Source organism: Carcharodon carcharias, chromosome 13 (assembly GCF_017639515.1).
Source record: "Carcharodon carcharias isolate sCarCar2 chromosome 13, sCarCar2.pri, whole genome shotgun sequence".
NCBI classification, from domain to species: Eukaryota; Metazoa; Chordata; class Chondrichthyes; order Lamniformes; family Lamnidae; genus Carcharodon; species Carcharodon carcharias.
Window position 1 is genome coordinate 10,167,981 of NC_054479.1, and position 27,170 is coordinate 10,195,150.

General features: G+C 42.8%; 1 protein-coding gene across 4 annotated transcripts in view; it reads left to right on the forward strand.

The window, feature by feature from the left end:
* The window catches only part of arvcfb (ARVCF delta catenin family member b), a 362,128-nt gene that overhangs the window by 117,581 nt on the left and 217,377 nt on the right, over positions 1-27,170 (forward strand). For all 4 annotated transcript variants that reach the window (XM_041202618.1, XM_041202617.1, XM_041202621.1 and 1 more), the window contains exon 3: positions 19,987-20,076. The gene's annotated coding sequence lies outside the window, so the exon portion shown is untranslated. The remainder of the gene's footprint in view (positions 1-19,986; positions 20,077-27,170) is intronic.

Here is a 27,170-nt window from a genome sequence, read left to right on the forward strand (position 1 = left end):
TTGAGTTTCTAGATCTGTTTGAAATCTATCCCATTTAACACAGTGGTAGTGCCACATAACATGGTGGAGGATATCCTCGATGTGAGGATGGGCCTTTGTCTCCACATGAACTGTGCAGTGGTCACTCTACCAACACTATTGTGGACAGATGCATCTGCGACAGATAGAGTGGTGAGGACGAAGTCAAGTAGGTTTTTCCCTCTGGTTCCCACACCATCTGCCACAGACCAAGCTTAGCAGCTATGTCGTTTAGGACCTGGCCAGCTCAGCCTGTGATGGTGCTACTGAAACACTCTTGAAGTCCTCCCCAGAGTACAGTCTGCCCCCTCAGTGCTTCCTCCAAGTGATGATCAATATGGGGGAGTCGTGATTCATCAGCTGAGGGTGGGGGGAGCGGGGAAGTGATAGATGGTAATCAGCAAGAGGTTCCCTTGTCCACGTTTGACCTGATGCCATGAGACTTCATGGGGTCCAGAAGAAATGTTGAGGACTCCCCCAGGGCAACTCCCTCCTGACTGTGTATCACTGTGCTGCCACCTCTGGTGGGTCTCCCCTTTCAGTGGGACACGACATACCTAGGGATGGTGATTATGGTGTTTGGGACATTATCTTTAAGTACTGATTCCGTGAGTGTGACAATGTCAAGCTGCTGCTTGACTAGTCTGGGCAGCTCTCCCAATTTGGGTACAAGGCCCAGACTTTTGTAAGGAGGACTTCACGGGGTCGACAGGGCTGAATGTACTATTGTTTCTACTGCTTAAGTTGAGACCATGTGGTCTGTCTAGTTTTAGTCCTTTTTGACTTCATCGCGGTTTGGTACAACTGAGTGGCATGCTGGGCCATTTCAGAGAGCATTTCAGAGTCAATCACATAGAACAATGTGATTTAACCCATGGCAGGGCCTGGGGTCGCGTGTAGGCCAGACCAGGGTAAGAACGGCAGATTTATTGCCCTAGAGGACAACCGTGAACCAATTGGGTTTTTATGACAATGATAATGGTTTTGTTGTCAGTATCAGATGAGCTTTTAATTCCAGATTTAGTAATTGAATTTATTTAAATTTTGTTGGGACTTGAACCAATGTCACCAGAGCATTGGTCTTTGCTGCTGGATTCCAGTGACATTACCATATGCCACTACCATTCCTGGGATGAAGGTTATCTTATGAGGAAAGACTGAGCAGGTTGGGTCTATGCTCATTGTAGTTTAGAAGAATGAGATGATCATATTGAAACATATAAGTCTCTGAAGGGGCTTGACAGGATAGATGCTTAGAGGATGTTTCCCCTCATAGGGAAAACGAATGCAAGGCAGCCTTATGGGATGCAGTGTCTTCATGGTAAGGTCACAGGCTGAGCAACCCAGAGGCCCAGGCTAAAGTTCTGAGGACACTGGTTCAAATCCCACGATATCAGCTGGCGGGATCTTAATTCAAATAGTAGATCTGGAATTAAAAGTTCGCCTCAGTAATGGTGGCCATTGTCGTCAAAATCCATCCGGTTGACAGATGCCCTTAAGGGAAGGAAATCAGCTCTCTTTACCTGGTCTGGCCTACACGTGACTCCAGACCCAAAAGTATTGTGGTTGACTTTTAACTGGCCTCTGAAATGGCATGGCTAGCCACTCTTTTACAACAGGGGGAGGGGCCAACCCTGGTTCAATGAAGAGTGCAGGAGGGCATGCCAGGAGGAGTATCAGGCCTTCCTAAAAACAGTGAACCTACGATACAGTCCTATTTGCATGCCAAACAGTGTACGCCGCATGGCAATAGACAGAGCCAAGTGACCCCACAAACAGCAGATCAGATCTAAGCTCTGCATTCCTGCCAAATCCAGTCGTGAATGATGGTGGACAATTAAACAACTAGCTGAAGGAGGAGGCTCCACAAATATCCCCATCCTTAGTTATGGGGAAGCCCAGCACATCATTGCAAAAGATAAGGCTGAAACATTTCCAACAATCTTCAGCCAAAAGTGCGAGTGGATGATCCATCTTGGCCTCTTCCCAAGGTGCCCAGCACCCCTCATGCCAATTTGATTCACTCCACGTGATAGCAGGAAACAGCTGAAAACACAGTATGCTGCAAAGGCTCTGGCCCCTGGCAACAGTACTGAAGGCTTGTGCTCCAGAACTAGCCACTCCCCCAGCTAAGCTGTTCCAGCACTGCTACATCTCCCAGCAATGTGGAAAAGTGCCCAGGTCTGTTCGGTCCACAAAAATAAAACTGGACAAACCAACACAGCCAATTACTGCCTCATCAGCCTATTCTTGAGCATGAGCTAGGTGATGGAAGGGGTCATCGACGGTGCTATCAAACGGCACTTGTTCAGCAGTAACCTTCTCACTGACACTCAGTTTGGGTTCCACCAGGAGTACTTAGCTCCTGACCTCGATCACATCCTTGGTCCAAATGTAAACAGAAGAGTTGAACTCGAGAGATGAGTTTCAGAATAACTGCCCTTGACAACAAGGCCTTATTTGACCTAGTATAGTGCCAAGGACCCCTGCAAAAGTGGAGTCACTAGCAATCAGGAAGAAAACTCTCCATTGGTTAGTGTCATACTGAGCACAACGGAAAATGGTTGTGGTCACTGGAGGTTGATCACCTCAGTCCCAGGATATCGCTGCAGGAGTTCCTCAGGGTAATGTTCTGGGCCCAACCATCTTCAGCTTCTCTATCAATGACCTTCCCTCCATCAGGTGGTCAGAACTGGGGATGTTTGCTGATGATTCCACAATATTGAGAACCACACTTATACAGTCCGTGTCCATATGCAGCAAGACCTGGACAATATTCAGGACTGGGCTGAGGCATGGTACAAATGTTGCTTATCGCTTACGTGCCAGGCAATGACCATCTCCAATAAGAGAGAAGCGAACCATCTCACCTCAACAATCAATGAGTGTAGCTCCAACAACACTCAAGAAGCTTGACACCATTCAGGGCAAAGCAGCCCGCCTGATTGATACTCCATTCACCACCTTAAATATTCACACCCTCCACCACCAATGCACAGTGACAGCAGTGAGTATCATTTACACGATGAAATGCAGCAAGTCACCAATGCTCCTTAGCACCTCAAACTTGTGACCTCAACCACCTAGAACGACAAGGGCAGCAGATGGATGAGAACACCACCTGCAAGTTCCCCTCCAAGCCACTCACCATCCTGACTTGGGACTAGATCGCCATTCCTTCACTGTTGCTGGGTCAAAATCCTGGAACTCTCTAACAGCACTGTGGGTATGCCTATACCAGTGGTTCAAGAATGTGGTTGATCACCACCACAAAGGTGATAAATGCTGACCTTGCCAGCAATACCCACACAGTGAAAAGAATTTAAAAAAATGTTTCAGAATAATGGGAGTTGCTCATTTAAGACTGATGAGGACGAATTCCTCCTGAGGTTCGTGAATCTTTATAGTTTCCTATTCTAGAGAGCTTTAGAGACTGCCGTGGAAGATATTCAAGGCCTAAATAGACAAATGTTAGAACTTTGAGGGAGTTGAGCATTATGGGAAACAGGCGGGAAGTGTAGTTGAGGTAGATCAGTCATGATCTCATGTGTGAAGCAGGCTTGAGGGGCTGTTTGGCCTACTTTTGCTATTTCTTATACCAAGTTCAATTTCAAGTTTATTCATAACTTGAGGTCACAGAGATATTGTATGGGGTAGTGGAGGCAAAACTAGAATCCTTGAAGAGGCAGTGGAATTTATGTTCAGCATCTTGCAAGTGGGACAATTACCTTATGCCTATTTGCAAAGTGCCTTGTGGTGTTCCTTAACATTTAATGTGTCTTATATGGTGTTGGTCTTTTACTATGAAGGGTAGGTGGGTGAAATGGGAAAGGAATTGAGAGGAGCATAAAGGGAAGAGGTTGAGAATTGGAGAAATGTCGTTGGTGTTTCAAGTGGTCCTGGAAGGACGGAGTAAGTGGTTATATTTCAGCTTTGAGCAATCTATGGACAGATGTGTGGACTGCATGCATATGCTTTTCATATAAAATTTGTGTTAAGGCTGTTTCTGGAGGGAAAAGCAGAATTGCATTCCTGTTTTTTTTTAATGAATCTGTGATCATTTTGCCTTCTGACTTGCAAAATCTAGCATCTGCCAACAGATTAAACAATGCAGTCTTAAGATTAACTAATTTAGTCAAGATGTTTCAGGTTGCTTCATGCTTTACAAATTTTTACTGATATGAGCTGTCAGCTGTTTTTCCTGGGAGCGTAGTTACATCACAACTTAAAATTAGGGGAAAAACAGGCATCTGTTTGTTTACATCGACAGCAACAACTTGAATACATACAGCATCACAATTGTTAAACATCCTAAATCATTTCACAAATGCAAATAGGCAGAGAATTACAATAGTTACCCTGCTGAGGTTAGTGTTGAGCAAAAATGTTGACTCAAGGGATCTGCAACCTAAAATTACATGATCTGAAAATAATAGGATGCAGGAAGATGAATGAAGATGCATTGGTGTGCTTGTTGCCCATTTGAATAAATAGCAACACAGATTGAAATTGTACCTGAAGTGGGAGCTCGCAGGCTTCAGGCCAGTTTTAATTAATTTTTCGTGAATTGTTTGTAGCCTTCCTCCAAGCTGTAAAACTGTCACCTTGTTCTCAATAGGATGCAGGCGTCTTACCCATGGACCATTTCGGGACGAGTTCATGATTTCAAACTGTCTGTTGAAAGAGCAGCTGTTCTCGTAGGGAATAAAAATAGCTATCAGACAGACCATGTGCCAGCTCTACTAGGACACAGCTTATCCCAGGGTACAAAGCATTGTTGTTTCTGATGTTGCACTGTCTGAGTCTGTCGTGCTATTTTGTCCTGGTTTTTTTTTTTTATTAACAATAGGCTGCTTTCTAAAGAATGAACTTTTCATAACGTGGTGTTCTCACTTTTGTAAGTGGCAGTGCACACATTTAGGTGTGTGGGGTTTGGTGGTTAACCTTAGAATGGAGCAGAAAAGCCCTTAAAACGTTTGGAGCTACATGATCTCAGCAGCCCTTCACCATCAGTATTTCATCTCACCAAACCCTAAGTGTTGTGGCCACTGGTGATGCTGTTGTGATTCCACACTCAATAGAGGAAACAGCAAATGAGAGAGGAAAATGACCACAGCTGGCAAGGAAGGAGCAGGAAGAGAGATTAAACCAAATGACAGGTTGACAGTGCAGTGACTCCACATCCACCTCCCATATGTTTTGTATTTTGATGTTGAATGTTTGTTTCCAACTTGCCTGGAGCACACTTACTCATGATCTCATTTACTGTTCCCAAATGTTGGATCACTCTTTCTTGAGGTGGCAACAGCATAATGTAAGAGCTACCCTCACCCTTGTCGTTGGTATCAATGACATTGACAGGACTCGAAACGAGTTTCTGCTGAAAGAATTTGAATAGTTAGGAACTAAATTTAAAAAGCAGAGACTCCAAACTAGTAATCTTGGGATTACTACCAGAGCCAAAGGCAAACTGGCATAGGGTAAATAAAGTCAAGGAGTTAAATGCGTGGCTCAAAGTTTGTTGTGGGAGGAATGGGTTTCAATTCATGGGTAACTGGCACCAGTACTTGGGTAGAAGGGAGCTATTCCAGTGGAATGGGTCTTCACTTGAGCCGTGCTGGGACCAGTGTCCTAGTGAATCAAATAACTAGGGCTGTGGAGAGGGCTTTAAACTAAAAGGTGGGGGGGAGATATTCTGCAGATGGGATTTGTAGGCTAACAAAGCGAAAGGATATGGCAGCATTGCAGGGCAGCTATTTAGGGATTGATACAGTGTACAACCATTAAAAAAGAAGCAGCAGATTGGGTCAAAAGGGAGAAAAAAATGGGGGAAGTGGGATTTGATGCGGGTCAATCAACCAGGATTGGTGGGTCAATGTGACTTAATGTGGCATCAGCTGCAGGCACGACCGTTTTGGGTGAACTGAGGTTTAATGGGGAATAGGAGGCTAGACTGGAGAGCATTGGGATCTTTAGGTATGAAGGTGACAGATTTGTGGATATAGGTGGATGGGTGGAAATGAGTGATGTGACTGAGGTGGAAAAAAATGGATAATCTTCAGTGGAAAGGATATAAGCATGGCAGCTCAACATAGGCTTAGCGTTGCTACATGCAATGACCAACAATATATGGACTAAATGAAAATTACACTGCTTAATGCTTATCAAAGCAGCACTTAACATAAGAGCATCTGCTGCTGCTTACTTGAAAGAAACATTTCAAAGTATAACTTTTTCCCCCCAGTTTTGTATGGATACAAATACTTGACCAACAATTGCAACAACTCACCTGCTCCCTGGCCTTTGCTAATCCTTTTGGCCACCATCGAAGATGAGTACAGAATTAACCTCGCAACGCCTTTACTGTTGATGGTTCTCTTTGCCTGTGGTGTGAGTAAGATTGATTATTCTGTTAGGAAATAGAGACAGTTGAAGTAAGTTTTATCTGTATTTGTGGGTGTAAGGAGTGAGTTTTAGCCTTAACGTTCAAGTTTGATTTGTATTTCTGTGTTAAGAAAAGGTCAAGTTGAATTTTAGTTTCACTTTAAAAGGTGAAACCTGGGATTCAGTTTCTTTTTTGAGGGAGACGGCAGGTCAAAAGCTGTTTGTATACCTGCATTTCTAATGAGTTTTTTTTTACAACTGAGGTGTTAAACACGAGTAGGAAAAAACTGCTGTTGCCTAGCGACAGGGGTCCAGAGAGGCAGGCCCCCCACGCGCGCACACACATGCACAAAAACTAAAGAGAAAATTGAGTTGAGTGAAAATAACTGCCAGAAAGAGACTAGAGCAAAGGGACAGAAAGTAAGTCCCAAGCTAAAGAAGGAAATCCCCAAATCCAGGGGAATGGAACAGGAAAGGCCCCAAGAAGACCTTCTCATCAAAGGAGGGACAGGAACCTGGAAGAGGCCCGGTTAAATGAAGTTGAGTGTGGAGCAGAGGAAGGCTTCAAGCTTAAATAGACAAAAGCTTCAGGAAGCAGATTCAAAACAATATAGGTTTGTGAGAAGTCAGAAGGTTCAAAGATACTGCTGAAGGTCTGTCACTTTTTGCTATGGCATATGAAGGAGTGGTATACAGCTGAGTTGGTGAGAGTGTGTGTGTGGAAGGAAGCTTGAATGCACATGCGGACCCGGGGAGAGGAACTTTGGAAGGAAAGTTTGAAATCCTGGAGGTGGACCCTTACAGAAGGGGTCTGAGAGAAAGTGAGTTCTTGGAGAGTGGAGATTGGAAACCCTTGTGTGAAAGACAGAGTGTAGTGAGATCATTTGGCTCACGGTGTGACAAGTGTCTCAGGGGAGTTGTTGAGAGATCTGTAACATCTGTTTGGGGTAGCATCTGTCACTTTTTCAAAGTGTGGTGTGTCTGAGCACAGGGTGCCTATTGGTACATAGCCTGTGTCCTTGCTGTGAACATTAGGGTATACGATAGCTTTTGTAACTTGTATTATCCTTTCAAATCTGTATATACCTATAAATATTGTGGGTGAAGGAGTATTGTAATATCATTCATCTTTTCTTGTCATGACAGATGCAGTTGGCAAAGTGAAGTTATTTAAAAAAATCCCAGAGGGAAACTTTAAACAACTGCCATAACCAATAATTTAAATATTATGTTTGAGATGTGACTCAAAACTCAGGAATCAGACCACTAGTTCTCAAGGTTTTACATTAAACTAAGTGAAACATTTTATTAATTTACACAGGTTAAAATATATGTATGCATGGCTGCAAATTACTATTATCATAGAAGTTAGGATCTATCAAGCTGAGATCCACCCTGGGATCAGGCTTGTCCAGTTGTAACAATTCGTTTGACCAGGGATCAAAGTTATGTGATTTCACTCATCAGCAGTACCATAGAGTTGGAGCAAGCGTTTGCTTCCTTTCACGTCACACGTCCTTCAACACGAATTTAAATTCTTGCCCGAGTAGAACGTTGTGCTTCCAGAAGATTTGAAAACACTTGAGGACTATAAACTGTAATGGCTTTGTCCAAATCTTCAAAACGCTTCTCACTGAATTTCATTTGAACAACTACCAGGCTTAGTTGTGCCTGAGTGCTCCTTTTTGTGTTACTGAACTCTGATACAAGGACTTGCCAAATGACCTCGCACATTGTTGACGTCTGACAAAATACTGAATCTTTTCAGCCTAATCTATGAGTTAGTTGGAACCAGCAGAGAGTCATTTTGGCCGTCGCTTTCTCAATTGCTGAATATTGGGTACCAGTATGAGCTGGAAATGCTCAGACAAATATTGTTGATGTTGAGATGCAATCAGCGTGGCAAACCATCTGAGGAGTTGTGAAACAAATGTCAACAGTCTGGCTCCCTCTCCTTGCACCCATCTTGCATCTTGCACTCTCAAGAAGCAGCTATATCATAAAATAGAACTGGGCCACTCCAGAAGGTCCAGTATTAGACCTTGCGTGAGTGACCAAACTCTCAATTTTGGAACTTGTGTGGCCGAATACAACTTTGATGTTAAGTCACCTAATTGGTTTAACAGTTTAATGTTAAGAGGCAATTTAATATCTCAACCACAGAGTAATTGTTTGAACAGGTTCTAATCCATTACCTTCCTGAAGGAAGGGGATAAATTTTAAACAACTTTTAATTTCAAATGGTAGAAGAGCTACATTTTCTTCTCATGAAAATGGCAGAAGCAAGTGAAGCAATCATTCTCATAAAATTTGAATGAAGACATGTATCCAATAATTTGCCAGTCATCTTGACTTGAGCCATTTCGGCTCTACAATGACTCTTGAGCTTTTGAAAAAATAGTTTCACTTCCACCTATGTACACTTGATGCTTGCTGAATGTTTTGCTATAAAATGGAGAAACTTTGGTCACCTGAGTACAGACTGACAATCAATCATAGCTACAATTGGAGGGAACAACTATAACAACTGAAGGGGGCACTCACTAGACTGCATACCCCTACTATACTGTGTGAAGGGTTTTCCATGCCTGGTTGATAGACTGCATAGCTTAAAATATACTTTTATTGAGAGCCCATCTTGCTGAGAAGGCTTCAGGCCAATCCACATATAACACCCTGCTCTAAAAACTCTGCGCACATTTTGACAACTGTGACAAATTCCACCACAATAGCTGAGACAATCCTCAACATTCTAAAAACAATGAACAACATTCCGGATAAAACAGCTCACAACTTTCTTTTTAAAAAAAGAGGTCCATTCTTCCTATCTCCCAATGTTAATGGATTCTTTAAAAAAAAACCATGACCCAGATCCATGTCTTTGCCAGAAACTAATCAGTTTGGGCCACACCCTATCTGTGTGCCGAGTTTTTTTGGAATCCGGCCATTAATTTTTTAGGTATATTGTTTACAGACAAGAAGACTTAATAAACGAGCGAAGGCATGACCTCCGTCTACCTTCAGTGGTGAAAGTGATTAACTTCAGCAATTCCAGGCTACAGGTGGGTGGGAGGTGATGTTTGTGAGGATAACAGGAATTGGACAAGGCCTCTCTGCTGGTGGTTCTTGTTGGAAAGTACAAATGTGTGAATGTTGGGTGCGGAAATGACCCTCAGCTGACCCTTTGTGGTGAAATAGCATACTCACACTCGATCTCAATTAATGTATGAAGAATTATTAATCAGATGAAGTGCCAGATGGCTGTTGATGCCAATAGAACAATTCAGCATATGTTGTATCATTCAGCAGAGAAAATTCTCTTCAGATCAGAAAAAATGAACCATTTTGTGTTAAATGTTGAAGTACTCTGTGCTAATTATGCAATGTGCTCAAGTTTTGGTTAAGTAGCTTGGATAGGCAAGTGCACACTACCAGATGAGTAATCTGATATTGTGGGATGAACGAATGTTTTCTTTCTTACAGAGAAGAAACTGCACTGCATGAAAAGCAGTTGTAAACAAGGCAGTTGCTTTTGCTGTTTAATGCTGCTTAAGGAATGAGAGTAGTGCCTCAATGATCTATTCTGGCTCAAAGTCAGGTGGGGTCAGGGGGATGGGGGTAGGTGATGGGCACATTTGGATTTGAACTAAATCATTAGCTAAGCTGTTTCTCAGTCAAGCCATGGTGTGATATTGGACTTGGCATCATCACATTGTTAATGCGACAGCAATGCTTCAAATTTGGTTTTAAGCTTCAAAACCCTCGCTGCAGGAATTGCTGTTTGGAAAGATAACTGAAATACTGTGAACCATACACAAATAACATGTCAATGAAGTCTCTAGGTGTTGTTGCTGAGTTGAATGAAAAAATGGCTGTGGTTGCAGGTCATTGGTATCTTTTTTGCTTTTGGGTCATAAACAGGAATGTAAGTAAGCTATGTGGTCTGGATGTTGATATTTCTGTTCTATATTGAAGGAGCTCGCAAGTTCTTGTATTTGCCAAAAGTAGAAGTAAGAGTCGTGATTTAATTTTGAAATCCATATAGTACTATTCAATTAAAAATAGACAATCTTTGGTGTTAATATACTGTTGACATCAGAAGTGCAGTCTCAGGTGTTTATGATCTATTGCAGCCAGATAGTGACAGCAGTCACATGTGGTTGTAATACAGCAAATTTACATGATTGGAATTTTAAATCTATTCATGGGATGTGGGCGTCACTGGCTGGGCCAGCATTTATTGCCCATCCCTAATTGCCCTTGAGATGGTGGTGAGTTGCGTTCCTGAATTGCTGCAGTCCATGTTGGTGTAGGTACATCCACATTGCTGCTAGGGAGGGAGTTTCAGGAAATAATACCCTCGTTACTGATGGTACAAAGATACATTTTTAATGTTACATGCTTACCATTTTACACAACTTGTTAAATCACTTTTTTCTTTCTCCCCAAAACCAGCTTCTCAAGGTCTTGTAAAATATTTCTTTCACTCCTCAGTGGATTTGCAATATTTGTTTCTTTGTTCCCTCTCCTCTCAGAAGTCTTTATTCTAGTTCTTCATAGTGTTTTCATTCATTTTGCTTCCTATGGTGGATTGCAAGTTCGTGCTGAAGCTGTCATATGGCATTAATCAGGGAAATGTTTATTCCACTGCCGTACTTGCATTGACCTAAATCTATTAAGTTGCAGTTTGCTGTGATCTGGGGCTGATGTATTGGCATAGCTGAAATATTTAAGGCTAGCATTACAACACCTTTAAAGGATCTCCATCTTTGCCCCAATCCCGTGGCAAGCACCAGCCCCTTGCCATGGTGCGCACAATCTAGTTCCAATACCATGACCCATTTTTCCAATGCCATTTTTCTGGCATTTTTTGTTTTTGTTCCAATACCATTTAGATTCATTTTTGCCACAATGTGTAAAGTCTTGAGATTTTTAAAATTTAATTACAGGATGTAGGCGTCACTGGCCAGGTCAGCATTTATTGCTCATCCCTAATTGCAATGGAGGAGATGGTGGTGAGCTATATTTTGGAACCGCTGCAGTCCCTGTGGTGTAGGTACACCCACAGGGCTTTTAGGGAGTGAATTACAGAATTTTGACCCAGTGACAGTGAAGGAACGGTGATATATTTCCAAGTCAAGGTGGTGAGTGGCTTGGAGGGTAACTTCCAGATGGAGGTGGTTCTATATGTCTGCTGCCCTTGTCCTTCTAGATGCTGGTGGTAGTGGGTTTGGAAGGTGCTGCCTAAGGAGCATTGGTGAGTTTCTGCATCCTGTAGATGGTACACACTGCTGCCACTGTTAGTCAGCAGTTGAAGGATTGAATGTTTGTGGAAGGGGTCCCAATCAAGTCGGCTGCTTTGTCCTGGATGGTGTCGAGATTTTTGAGTGGTGTTGGAGCTGCATTCATCCATGCAAGTGGGGAATATTCCATCGCATTCCTGACTTGTGCCTTGTGGATGGTGGACAGACTTTGGGTAGTCAGGAGGTGAGTTACTTGCCGCAGGATTCTGAGCCTCTGATCTCTTGTAGCCACAGCATTTATATGGCGAGTCTCGTTCAGTTTCTGGTCAATGGTAACGCCCAGCATGTTGACAATGGGGGATTCAGTGATAGTTAGAGATTCTCTTTTGTTGGAGATGGCCATTGTCTGGCACTTGCATGGCGTGAATGTTACTTGCTACTTGTCAGCCAAAGCCTGGATATTGTCCAGGTCTTGCTGCATTTGGACATAGACTGCTTTGGTACCTGGGGAATTGCAAATGGTGCTTAACATTGTGCAATCAGCGAACATCCCATCCTTATGATTGAAGGAAGGTGATTAATAAAGCAGCTAAAGATGGTTGGGCCTAGGGCATGACCCTGAGGAACTCGAGTGGTGATGCCCAGGAGCTGAGATGATTGACCTCCAACAACCACAACCATCTTCCTTTGTGCTAGGTGTGATTCCAACCACAGGGGAGTTTTCCCCCTGATTCCTATTGACTCCAGTTTTGCTTGGGCTCCTTCATGCCACACTAAGTCAAATGTTGCTCTGATGTCAAAGGCAGTCATTCTCTCCTCACCTCTGGAGTTCAGTTCTTTTGTCCATGTTTGAACCATGGCTGTGATGAGGTCAGGAGCCGAATGGCCTTGGCAGAACCCAAACTGGGTGTCAGTGAGCAGGCTACTTATGTTGTTTGGCACGCAAGTAGTCCTGCACTGTGTAGCTTCACTAGGTTGGCACCGCATTATTAGTTATGCCTGGTGCTGCTCCTGGCATGCCCTCCTGCACTCTCCATTGAACCAGGGTTGACTTCCTGGCTTGGTGGTAATGGTAGAGTGGGGAAAATGCCATGCCATGATTTACAGATTGTCTTCGAGTACATTGCTGCTGATTGCCCACAGCACCTCATGGATGCCCAGTGTTGAGTTGCTAGATCTGTTCGAAATCTATCCCATTTAGCACGGTAGTAGTGCTACAACACGATGGATGATATCCTCAATGTGAAGACATTACTTCGTCTCCACAGGGGCTGTGCAGAGGTCACTCCTACTGATACTGTCATGGATAGATGCACCTGCAGCAGACAGATTGGTGAGGATGAGGTCAAGTATGTTTTTCCCTCTTGTTGGTTTCCTCACCACCTGCCACAGACCCAGTCTAGCAGCTATGTCTTTTAGGACTCGACCAGCTTGGTCTATGGTGGTGCTACTGAGCCACTCTTGGTGATGGACATTGAATTCCCCCACCCAGAGTACATTCTGCCATCCTCAGTGCGTCCTCCAAGTAATGCTTAACATGGAGGAGTACTGATTCATCAGCTGAGGGGAGGTGGTACACGGTCATCAGCAGGAGGTTTCCTAGTCTACTTTTGACCTGATGCCTTGAGACTTCATGGGATCCAGAGTCGATGATGAGGACTCCCAGGGCAACTCCCTCCCAACTGAATACCACTGTGCTGCCACTTCTGCTGGGTGTGTCCTGTGGGTGGGACAGTGCACCCCCAGGGACATGATCTGTGAGTTAGGATTCTGAGAGTATGACTATGTCAGATTGTTGCTTGACTAGTCTGAGACAGCTCTCCCAATTTGAGCACTAGCCCCCAGATGTTAGTAAGGACGACTTTATAGGCTCGACAGGGCAATGTTTGCCATTGTTGTTTCCGGTGCCAAAGTCAATGGCAGGCGGTCTGCCCGATTTCATTCCTTTGTATTGACTTTTTAAAAGTTTAGTGCAACTCAATGGTTTGCTCAGCCATTTCAGAGGGCATCAAGAGTTAACCACGTTATTGTGGACCTTGAGTCACACATAGGCCAGGCCAGGTGAGGACGGCTGATTTCCTTCTAAAGGACATCAGTGAACCAGATGGGTCCTTATGATAACCAGCAGTGCTTTCATGGGCATCATTAGATTCTTAATTCCAGATTTTTATTGAATTCAATTTCCACCATCTGCCGTGGGGGATTCGAACCCGAGTCCCCAGAACATTACCCCGTGTTTATGGTTTACCAGTCCAGTGACAATACCACTCCATCTGGGTGCATACCCCCCAGAAGCTTGTATGTGTAGCAAGGACATAAAGTCTGTTGTCAAATTGAAAGTATTTCTGTGTAAGGTTACAAATGGAGAGTTGGGACCAGTGCACTGTATTCAAGGAGTATATGGAAATGGTATTGAAGGTTTCACCTTGCTGTGTGTGATCTGTCCTGTAGCCTGGCGATTTTGCACCTTGTAAGGTGGCTATGGAAAAGGTTACTGTTTCTGTTTTGACTTTGACATGATTATCCTTTCATGGATTAAGTGGACTGAAAGACAATGATGGCTTCCACTTTGACCTAACCAGTTTTTCTAATAACTGACTCTGATTTGTTTGATTTTTTTTTAAAAATTGCTTTAACTGCTGAACGCAGTAAATGGGAAGTGAATTAGCGAAATTGAAGAAATTGGCCAAACTCAAGCTGACTCCTATGCTGGTGTATATTGAGATGTGCAAAATAATACTTGATACCAGAAGTTTTGTGTTATGGAGAAAAGTTGCTGATTTTAATAATTGTTAAAAGTCAACAGCAAACCTTGAACTGCTTGTATAAATTCAGAAGATTAACACATTTTGCTTTGAAGATTTTGAAACTGCATTTCCTTTGGGGATTGCAGACCTGTTTGCATTGCACATGTACATTTTGGAAGCTAATCTGGTGTATGAAAATTTTAAGTGTGAAAAAGCTGGAGCTTGGTAAGATATCTAAAGCACAAAGATTTTGTTTTGATCATTTGAAAATCCTATGTATTTGGAGCCTATCTGCATCCTGCAATAGACTGGTTTGGATTGGAATGGATATTACCAGCAAATCTGTTCATAGATCTTGATTTGTTGAATATTTGAATTTTGATTTCATCCAATGTCAGCCTTGCCCCTGTCCTTTGAGTCAGAAAGTCATGTGTTCCAGTCCCACTTCCAACACACAACCCAGACTGATGGTCTGATTTGAAAAATTGTGCCTCAGAGTGCAGCACTCACTGTTGTAGGTATGCTTTTCAGAAAAGAGCCATTTCCTTGGCTATATTTATCTCTCAACCAAAATCGTTAAAACAGAGCATTTAATTATTTATTTCGTTATTGTAACTCTTTCTCTTTCGAGTACAAACACGTTTCCATCTGTTCCTATTCAGATGAAGTTACATTGTTTCATAATTTGCCATTGTGAGATTTGAACTCTTGATCTTGGGGTTGCAAGCCCAGTACCATAACCACTTGGCTATTGGTTGCTATATTTCCTTTTAACAGTGCTTCCCAAACTTTTTCCAGGTCTGCCCACATTTTAATGCCAGAATTCATGTGACCCCAGAGTGAAAATTTAGGGGCTACCAGAGCTTGAGAGTTGGGGGTTAGGAAGTTTCAGTAGTTGAGCGGGAAGAAGCTGCACTGGTTGGGCAGGGGAGTGGGGGATGGTTCAACTGTTGAATGGCAGGGGAACTCATTTGTTGAGTTGGTGGAGAGGCTTTAGTTCTTGACTGGGGGCGGTGGGGGGTTTTTTGGGGGAACAGGAGTTCAGCATTGGGAGAGTTAATAAAAAGACAGGGATTCCACACAAAAAAACCCACCAGCCTTTTCACAGGCTGCTTTTGCAGCAGCAATTGGGCCTCAGAGCAGCCCATTCAGCTAGGCCCACCAATGGAAAAAATCAAGAGGACTTAAAAGGGCCTCACAGTTGCCACAAATCAGTCCGAGCTTCACAGCAGCCATTGCTGCCTCTGAACTCGTGACGCTCATGACCCACTGTTTAGGAAGCCATGCCCTATATTATAAGTGATTGTATTTCAGAAGATTTTGACTGTTTTGTGATGCACTTTGGGATGTCTTGAGGTCATGAAAGCTGCTATAGAAATGCATGATTGTTTGTTTTATCAATTTAAAACAAACCTTTTAACCTATGCTATGAAGCAATAGTCATGGGTTCAATGCTATGGTTGACCATCTTGTGTATTTTTGATCTCTGGCCATTAAGTAGAGGTCCTGGGGGAAGGGAATCTTTTCTGTGAGAAAGAGATATGTGGACAGTGGACCAGCTGTACTTGTGCCCCTTCTAAACACTTAGCTTGACTGACAACTTGACTTAGGAATGTTGTACATTCTGTTAGAGCCTCCTCCCACTAACATGCACATTTTTAAAAAAAACAGCAAATTGAAGAGAATGGGAGAAACATTGTTTGTCAAGCTGAAAAACGAGTCGGGCTCTATTAGTTGCGGCTGTTTGGACTGTGGGCTTATGAGAGGAACAAACATGTTTTCCATGTTGGAGAGGCAACTTTGGTCCCTTGGCCTTAACTTGAACCCATCCTATTTCCTTTAGATGTGGAAAAAATGTACAGTTGTCTCCACTTGCTCGAATATTAGTCAAATTTGGGCTAAACTTGTTTACCAGACAGTCAACTATTTCCTACTCCTATGTATATCATTTAACAATATGTTCCTGTGCTTTATTCTTGGGTCAGAGATATTTAAATATTGCACTCAATCATTGGTAATTCAGTCTTTCTTGCTCATTCAATCAAATGTTTCCTATTTGTCTTTTTAAGGGGATTTTAAGAAAATAGCTCAAGACAAGAAAAGGCTGCTTGATTTATTAAAACTGAAGTCTTGTCAAAAATTTCTCAAAGTCCTTGCATGTATCATACTGTATTTGACCCATCCACAAGATCAACTGTATCTCTAAAGGGAAAACCTCCCCCTCCTAATTGCATTGGAGGTTTAAAAAAAGTGCTTAATCTTTACCTTTTGATCGCTCAATCTCTTGAGTCTTCCAGTGGAAGAATCTTATTTTTATTCTTTGACAGGATGTATCCCCCATTCCTGATTGCTTTTGAAGTGGTGGTGGGCCACCTTCTTGAACTGCTGCAGTGGTTTAGGTACACCCACAGTACTGTTAGATTTCCGGTGTTTTAAACCAGTGACAGAAAAGAGATGCCAATATAGTTCCAAATCTGGATGGTGTGTGATTCAGAGGGGAACTTGCAGGCAGTGGTGTTCTATGTATTTTCTGTCCTTGTTCTTCTCAGTGATAAAGGTTGCGAGTTTGGAAAGTGCTGTCAGAGGACTCTTAGTGAGTTGCAATGTGTCTCATGCTACACACTGCTGCCCCAGTGTGTCGGTGATGGAGGGAGTGAATGTTTGTGGATGGGGTGTCAATCAAGCAGGCTGCTTTGTCCTGGATGGTGTTAAGTTTCTTTGGTGTTTTTGGAGTCGCAGTGATCCAGGCAGTGGAGACTATTCCATCGCACTGCTTACTTGTGCTTTGTAGATGGTGGACAGGCTTTAGGGAGTCAGGAGGTGGGTTACTCACCACAGAATTCCCAGCATCTGACCTCTTGCAGCACAATATTTATATGGCTTGTCCAGTTCAGTTTCTGGTCAATGGTAACCCCCAGGATGTTGTTAGTGGGGGATTCAGCATGAATATCAAGGGAAGATGGTTAGGTTTGTTCTTGTTGGAACTGTTCATTGCCTGGCAATTGTGTGGTGTGAATGTTACTTGTCACTTGTCAACCCAAGCCTGGATGTTGTCCAGATCTTGCTGCATTTGGATATGGACTGCTTCTGTATCTGAGGAGTCACAAATGGTGTTGAACATTTCTGTAATCATCAGCAAACATCCCCATTTATGACCTTATGATGGAGTGAAGGTCATTGAAGCAGCTGAAGATGATTGGACTGAGGACACGACCTTGAGGAATTCCTGTAGCAATATCCTGGGTCTGAGATGATTGACCTCTGAAAGCCTCAACCATGTTCCTTTGTGCTGGATATGATTCCAACCAGTGGTTGCCCAACACTGGCATCTACCCAAAAATTTGGAAATTGCCTAGGTTTGCCCTGTCCTCAAAAAAGAAGGGTTGCCCCATTGTATGCAGTTTCCAGTGCCTTCAGCCATTTCTTGATGATATGCAGAATGAATTGAATCGGCTGATGACTTGGATCTGTGATGCTGGGGAGCTTAGGAGGAGGCTGAGATAGATCATACACTTGGCACTTTTGGTTGAAGATATTTGCAATTGCTTTAGCCTTGTCTTGTGCAGCGCTCCCCCATCATTGAGGATGTTGGAACTTCCTCCACCAGTTAGTTATTTAATTGTCCACCACCATCAACAACTGGACGTGACAGGGCTGCAAAGTTCAGATCTGATCTGTTGGTTGTGGAATCACTTAACACTGTGTCGCACGCTGCTTCCGCTATTTGGAATTCAAATAGTCCTGTGTTGTTGCTTCCTCAGGTTGACTTTTGTAGTTATGCCTGGTGCTGCTCCTGGCATGCCCTCCTGCGCTCTTCAGTGAACCAGTGTTGATCCCCCATTGCCAGAAGTGTGATCAGGAGCATAAAAAGAACAAGAAAATGGCTCTTGCAAATAAACAAGGAAAAGAAAAATTGCAAATCTGGACAAGTCTGAAATGAAAGCAGAACCTGCTGGGGGAAAATAAAACACAAACCAATTGGTATTATTTCATTAAAAAAGTGCCCTGACCAGTTGGTCTGAAACATCTTTCTTGCCTTCCATATACTGAGAGATCTGCTGTGTATTGGCAGCGTGTCTGTCTCTGTTTCAGGTCTCACATAAAATACAGTCCTCTGACAGGTTAAAAGCAAAAAACTGCAGATGCTGGAAACCCAAATCCAAAATAAAAATAAAAATACCTGGAAAAACTCAGGTCTGGCAGCATCTGTAGGGAGGAACACAGTTAGCGTTTCGAGTCCATATGACTCTTGAACAGAACCTCTGACAGGTTATTGTTAGTGGATTTTAGTCTGGTGATTGGGCTGTAAACTCCTCAGATCATGGAGCAAGATTTCACTATGCATCTACATTCTGACTTCCGTTATTCAAAGCAAGTTCATTGTCTCGCTCCATGGGCGTTTTTTGTGTATGCTTTTCTCAGCTTCTCCTTCAAAGACTGACTCAGACTGGAACTTCATTCCATGGGTACGGCAGTCCTCTGTTATCTCAGTCAAATGTCATTAATTGTCTAGACTCTTGAACAAAGAATGTCAAGTGGCTGTTTGTGGGTTGGAATGAAGGAGTCATAGCCAAGAGTGATCACCGTTCTGTTGCCATGCACAGATACATGTGTTAAACAGAAATTGCTTGAAAGCACTCAAGTTAGAAAACCTTGCCAAACAAAAACAAGAACACCTGGAAAAACTCAGCAGGTCTGACAGCATCTGCTAAGAGGAACACAGTTAACGTTTCGAGTCCGATACGGACTCGAAACATTAACTGTGTTCCTCTCCGCAGATGCTGTCAGACCTGCTGAGTTTTTCCAGGTGTTCTTGTTTTGGATTTCAGCATCCACAGTTTTTTTGCTTTTATCTGAGAAAACCTTGGCCTCCTTGTAAAATTTTCAACTCGTTTCCAACTTCCATATGGAAGATGGCCTCAGCTACTTTTCTAATACTGGTCACTAAAAGTACTTGTACTGATGGCAGCAAGCCATAGAATGACATCTGCAACTGTAATAGAGGATGATGCCATCATGTATGCCCCAATGTCATGACGTCGCTCATTTTATAACCCTCAATGTTATCAGCTTTCAATGGAATTCTGTTAAGTTGGACTTGTGCAGAGACTAATTTGTCATGAATGTGCAGTTGTTCAGGATCCACTTAACTCACAATTCAGCATGAGAGCAGTGTTTATCTCTGCTCTCTCAAGGTTGAGCTTCTCATGACTGAAAAACTTAGGGTTTTATTGGTGTGGAGATTACTGTCTTAATCTTTTTCATAAATTCTGGTTAATCTGCAGTACAGTTCTTGCACAGGATAGGTTGAGCTGAGCAAAAGTATTTGCTTCCATTTGATCTTTGAAATAACGTACTGAAAAGGAATTATTATGTCGTGTTTGTATGTATAGATTTAAAGTATCTAAATGGGCTTCATTTTATAATGGCGTAGAAAATCCAATGCAAACCTAAACTTGGAAGCAACATCTGGGTAACAGTGATGTAGTTGCATTGTGTAACTGTCGTTTAAAGGTTAAATCAGTTCTGCTATTGAGCTGCTTGTTCAGTAATCTTAAGATGGCGGAGTCTCATTGATTCATTTCTTCTCCTAGTGCAAGAAGTTTTCTGAAAGACAGCTTTAATCAGTTGTGGATCTAATGTTCAGCATCTGAGGGTTTCCTCTCCAGAGCAACACCCACAAGGTAGGTGATGATACTTGTTCAATTGCGTGATGGTCAATAACCCTATTGGTACTCAGTTTCCTCACAATCTTGCAGGACATTATTTTTTCCCATTGCTATCTATTGCTTAACTGAACTCCACAACTTGGACAAGGGGCTGAGGAAAATGAACAGAATATAAAGAATGATTTTTTTCATGCAAATGTTTTGCTTTTGAAGATGCCTCAATTCAGCTACCAGGCACCAGATGGGCATGTATTGCCTATGGAGGTTAACTGTTTCTCTCTCACATGAATTTGTTAATCATGTCAGAGCTTTAATAAGTGGACGTTTTTTTAAATTTTGCTGTATTTTATAATATTGCAGGTGACTTGGAATCCTTTTTTGAAAATTTAGATTTTAGGTTGTAAATTTGTTAAATTATTCGCATTCTTCGCAATTCCGACTCTGCTGGTACTTCTAGTCTGAACTGTTTCATGGTTTGCCACATTGATTGATTGAAGCCAAGACTCGTTTTATGTCAATCCATTGTTGGTTGCCAAGTACATGGAAGGCAGATATTTTTCAGTAGTTCACGGAATGTGGGTGTCGCTGGCTAAGCCATCATTCATTGCCCATCCCTAATTACCTTTGAGAAGACAGTGGTGGGCCACCGCCTTGAACCACTGTGGCACACCCACAATGCTGTTAGGAAGGGAGTTTCAGGATTTTGATCTGGCGACAATGAAGGAATGACGATATAGTTTCAAATCAAGTTGGTGTGTGGCTTGGAGGGGAACCTGCAGATGGTGTTCCCATGCATTTGCTGCCCTTGTCACTCGAGGTGGTAGAGATCAAGGGTTTGGAAGATGCTGTTGAAGGAGCCTTGGTGAGTTGCTGTTTGTTGGTGGTGGAAGGAGTGAATGTTTGTGGGTGGGGTGCCTGTAAAGCGGGCTGCTTTGTCCTGGATGGTGTCAAGCTTTTTCAGTGTTGTTGGAGCTGCACTTATCCAGGTAATTGGGGAGTGTTCTATCACACTCCTGACTTGTGCCTTGTAGATGGTGGACAGGCTTTGAGGTGAGTTACTCACTGCAGAATTCCAAGCTTCTGACCTGCCCTTGCAGCCACAGTATATGGCTAGTCCAGTTCAGTTTCTGGTCAGTGGCAATCCCCAGGATGTTGATAGGGGGTTTCAGTGATATTAATACCATTGAATATCATAGGGGGATGGTTAGATTCTCTTGTTGGAGATGGTCATTACGTGGTGTGGTACAAATGTTACTTACCACTCGTCAGCCCAAATCTGTGTTATTCAGGTCTTGCTGCATGTGGAAATCAGAGGTTTTTGGAGTAGATGAGAAAGTGGAATTCAAAACGCAAGCAGATCAGCCATGATCTTATTGAACGGTGGAGGGGCTTTTTTCGTATGTTTGTATGGACTGCTTCGGTATCGGAGAAGTTAAGAATGATTCTGAACCTCTTGTGAACATCCCTGTTTCTGACCTTCTGATGAAGGGGGAAGGTCATTGATGAAGCAGCTGAAGATGGCTGGGCCTAGGGCACTACCCTGAGGAATGCCTGCAGCAGTGCCCTTGGACTGAGATGATTGACCTCCAACAACTATCTGCCTTTGTGCTGGGTATGACTTGATACAGTGGAGAGTTTTCCCCTGATTGCCACTGACTTAAGTTTTGCTGGGTCTCCTTTTTGCCACAAATGCTGCCTTAAATGTCAAGGGCAGTCACCGTCAGCTAACCTCTGGAGATCAGATCTTTTGTCCATGTTTGGACCAAGGCTATAATGTCAGGAGCTGAGTGATCCTGGCTGAATCCCTACTGAGCATCAGTGAATAGGTTACTGCTGAGCAAGTGGTGCTAGATAGCACTATTGATAACCCCTTCCATCACTTTTTGGTCGAAAGTAGACTGATAGGACAATAATTGGCCAGGTTGGGTTTGTCCTGCTTTTTGTGGATAGGTTTTGTCAGCAATTTTCCACATGTTGGGTAGGCGCCATTGTTATAACTGATGGGATATCTTGGCTAGGGGTGTGGCAAGTTCTGGAGCACAAATCTTTGGTACTATTGCTGGAATGTTGTCGGGGTCTGTAGCTTTTACAGCATCCTGTGCCTTCAGCTGTTTGTTGATAACATGTGGAGCGAATCAATTTGGCTGAAGACTGGTGTCTGTGATGCCTCGGACCTCAGAAGCCCAAGATGGATCATCCACTCGCCACATCTGGCTGAAGATGTTTGCAAGTGCCTTGCCTTTTCCATTAATGTGCTGGACTACTCCCCCATTGAGAATGGGGATGTTTATGGAGCCGCCTCCTCTCATTGTCCACCACCATTCACGACTGGATGCTACAGTTGCAGAGATTAGATCTGACCTGTTGGTTGTTGGATCACTTAGCTCTGTCTATGGCATGCTGCTTATGTTGTTTGGCATGCAAGTAGAGGTGTGTTGTAACTTTGCCCAGGTTGACATCTCATTTTTAAGTATGCCTGGTGTTGCTCCTGGCATGCCCTCTTGCACTCTTCATTGAACCAGTGTTGATGTTTTCACTTGATTGTAATGGTAGAAGGGGGATATGCTAAGTCATGAGGTTGCAGATTGTGGTTGAATTCAGTTCTGCTGATGACCCACAGCACCTCATGGATCCCAGTTTTGAGTTTCTAGATCTGTTCAAAATCTATCCCGTTTAGCATGGTAGTGCCGCACAACACGGTCAAGAGTATCCTCATTGTGAAGACAGGACTTTTCCTCCACAAGGACTGTGTGGTGCCCACTCGTACCAATCCTTTAATGGTCAGATGCATCTATGACAGGAAGATTGGTGAGGACAAAGTCAAGTAGGTTTTCTGTCTGGTTGGTTCCCTTACCACCTGCAGCAAACACAGTCTAGCAGCTATGTCCTTCAGGACTCAGCCAGCTCAGTCAGTAGAGGTGCTACTGAGCCACTCTTGGTGATAGGCATTGAAGTCCCCCACACAGAGTACGTTCTGTGTCCTTCCCACCCTCAGTGCTGCTACCAGTTGTTGTTCAACATGGAGTGCTGATTCATCAGCTGAGGAGGGTGGGAGGTAATCACCCTGAGGTTTCCTTGCCCATGTTTGGTTTGATGCCATGAGATATCAAGGGGTGCAGAGTTGATGTTGAAGACTGACTGACAGGGCAACCCCATCCCGATTGTACACCCTGTGCCATCACCTCTCGTGGGTTTGTCCTGCCAGTGAGATGAAGCATAACCAGAGATGGTGATGGTGGTACCTGCAACATGTATGACTGTCAGGTTGCTGTTTGACTAGTCTGTGGGACAGCTCTCCCAGTTTTAGCACAAAGCCCCAGGTATTAATAAGGAGGACTTGATAGGGGCAACAGTGCAGGGTTTATTGTCATTTCTGGCGCCAAGGTCAATGCCGAGTGGTCTGTCCGGTTTCGTTCATTTTTGACTTTTTTCCTGTAGTGGGTGGCTTGCTGGGCCATTTCACAGGGCAGTTAACAGTCAACCACGTTGCTGTGGGTCTGGAGTCACGTTGGAGGCCAGACCAGGTAAGGAGAGCAAATTTCTTTTTCTAAAGGATCTTAGCATGACAGATGGGTTTTACAGAAATAGGCAGTGGTTGCATGGTCACCATTAGACTCACTTTTAATTCCAGATTTATCAATTGAATTTAAATTCCTTCTGCTTTTGTGGTGGGATTTGGACCACTGCCCCCAGAACATCAGCCTGGGCATCTGGATTACTAGTCCAGTAACATTGTCACTACACCACCACTTCCACTTAAAATGAAATGATTTGTAATGTGAATGCCTACGTTAATATATTAAAAGGAATTTGTGCTTCCCTAGGATAGATATTTAAGTGTTAAATGAGGAAATAAATGGCTTTAGGAATGGTCTGTCAGCATCAAATAAGCTCAGGTCAGCAACAGAATGTATAAATGTGGAATAATCCTGGTTCTGCTCTGTCCCTCCACTTGCACCAGTGTGGCACTTTTTTTTTCATGCTTTCACATCCCTCTGTGGCCTCACCCCTCCCTATCTCTGTAATCTCCTCCAGCCCCACAACCCTCCGAGGTAACTGCACTCCTCTAATTCTGGCCTTTAAGGTGTACCCAATTTTAATTGTTCCACTGTTGGTGGTCATGCCTTTAGTTTCCTAGACCCAACATTCTGGAATACCCTCTGTACACATGGCTGCCTCTCCACCTTGCTTTCCTCCTTTTAAGCTGCTCCTTAAAACCTCACTCTTTGACCAAGCTTATGGCCATCTGACCTAATATCTCCCTATTTTGGTGTCATACTTTGCTGAATAATGCTTCAGAAACTGTTTGGGATGTTTCATTAAATGCGCTGCGTAAATGTAATTTGTTGTATGAGATGTGAGCCAAATTATAGGCTCTCTGAATCCATTAAAGGAACTGTAAAACGTAGCTGACTATGATACAAATTGTGAGTTAGACAGGCAGAAGTGAAAAGATAACCAACCTTGTGTGTAGCCCAAAAGCAAAATATTGCAAATGATAGAAATCTGAAATAAAAACAGAAAATGCAACTTTGCAGGTCTCGCAGCATCAGTGGAGAGACAGTGAATATTGCAGGTGTGTGACCTTGCATCAGAACTGGGAAAAGTTAGAAATGTAATTGATTTTGAGCAAATGAAAGGGAGGTGGGTGGGATGATAGAGAAGGCCTGTGATAGGGTGCATGGCAAGAGACCTTTAATAACAGAAGATTTTGTGATGCCAAACCAAAGGGAGTGGTAATGAGACAAGTGGGGGAAAAAAAATGCCGAGAGGAGGTGCGAATGGTAAGAAAGTACAGCACAGTCACTTGCTAATCAGCAGTCTTAAAAAATGCGATTTCTAATATTCACTGAAAGTCAAGTTGTTTTAGTTCAATTATGCACAAGCAAGCAGTGATTGATGTTTTTAATTTGGTTTCAGGTGGTTATATTTGTGCCAATCTAAGTTATTTTAGTTCATTTGTGCACATAGATTGGCACAAATATAACCATCTGAAACCAAATTAAAAACATCAATCACTGCTTGCTTGTGATTATATTTTATTCTTTGAGGCAACTTGGCATGTAGAATGTTGTTATGGATTGCATCTCAGCTATAGCTTACCATAAGAGGAATTGAGAGAGATCCCATGCCTTAGCACTTGGTGACAGTTAAGCAGCGATGTGTTACAGACAAACACTTTAAAGGGGAATTTAAGCAACCAAGCTGAACAGGAAAAATGAAGCAATTAACTGATTTTATTCATGGTTCACTGATAATGATCTGAACTTTGCAATGTAGATTTTAACATGATTAGGTGCTATAGGATCATAACATTTTTTTTGTATTTTCTGAGCAGCTTCTTGCTGATTCTGATCTTTTACCTAATCTTTTTTTGTAGTCCTAGAAATGTTAAGAACTCTATGAAGGTGAGACTATAGTATATATTGTATTTTTTAAAATGCCACGAGGTATGATCTAATTTTAAAGGGCATTACTTCATAAATGGAAGATTATAGTTGAAGTGGAAAAGATAGAGGTAATGAATGGGGTGAAAGTTAGTAGGCAGTATGTACTGGAAAGGCTGGCCAGGCTTTGAGCGGATAAGTTTCCTGATCCTGATGGCTTGCCCCTCAGATTACTAAAGGAAGTGGAGATTGCGCCAGGGCTTGCCATAATCTTCCAATCTTCCCTCGACATGGGGAAGGTGCCAGAGGATTGGAGAGTGGCAAATGTGACTCATATTCAGAAAAGGGTCCTAGTAACTACATGACTGTCAATTTAGTGGTGGAGAAGATTTTGGAAACAGGAAAAATATTCAGCATGTACTTAAAGAGGTTTGAGTTAATTGAGTTAGCCAGCACAGATTTGCAAAAGGCATATTGTGAAATAACAGACATGGGAATGCCATTGTCTACATGGATTATAAAGAAGTCAAACAGTACCACATAAAAGGCTGGCTAACAAATTTTTAGGTTCATTGAATAGTAGGGTCAGTGTCAGCTTGCATAGAAAATTGGCTTAAGGGATGGATAAATGTCATGATACATGTTTGTTTTTCAGACTGGAGGATGGCAGATGGTGATGTTCACCAAGGGTCAGTGCTAGGACCCCTACTTTTTAATACAAATAAATGACTTGGCAATTGGACCATAGAATAAAATTTCTAACTTTGCTGATGATACCAAACTTGGAGGAATGGCAAACAGTGAGGATGATACAAGTCAGCTGCAACACTTCAGAAAGCATGCCTGGCCCCTTGAGAGGACACAGGACATTTACCAGAATGGTTTCAAGGCTGACGGATTTTAGCTAGAAGTTTAGATTGGAGAAGCTGGGTTTGTTCTCATGGAGCAAGAGGTTGCGATGAGATTTGATCGGGATGCACAAAATTATGACAATTTTAGATGGTGCAGACAGAGATGCTGTACCATTACCTGATAGTACAGGACTAGGGGATATAGCTTTAAGGTTTTGGACAAGAGATGTAGGGTGACATGAGGAAAAACTAACTTATGCAGCGAGTGGTAATGATGTGCAACTTGGTGTCTTTGAGTGAAGCTATGAAGAGCAACAAGAATTTCAAAGGAAAATCGGATGGGCTTTCGAAGAAAATAATCTGGGTAGAATACAGGGATAGAGAGGGGGAATGGGACTGACTTGGTTGCTGTACAGAGAGCTGACAAACTCAGTGGGCTGAATGGCGGCCTCCTTTGGTGTTATAACTCTGAATTTAAAAAATCAGTGTTATAGATTCAGTTTTAAAATCTGTCTTGGCCATAGAACTATTTTTTTCTATGGCAGCTGCTGTTTATAGCAGAGTTTAAATAATTTTAGCATACCACTTCACCTTAAATCAGCAAGTTGGCTGTTGAGAGAACAATGCATAGATATAACACTCAGGCTGAGGGTTCTGTTTTGGTCACCATGTGCCTTTCATTAGGTGTTGGTTGGGAAAACAGAAGAGGTTGATAAGTTAGAAGTATGCTGGTTGTGCATAAAGTTTTAAATTGACTGTTTATAGTCTGCCCTATGAAGAACTTGGTGAATCAGTTGCTCTCTGCAATATATTTTGTGTATTTTTAGTGGAACTGGAATTGATGTCTCTAATGTAGTTTTTTGGCAACATG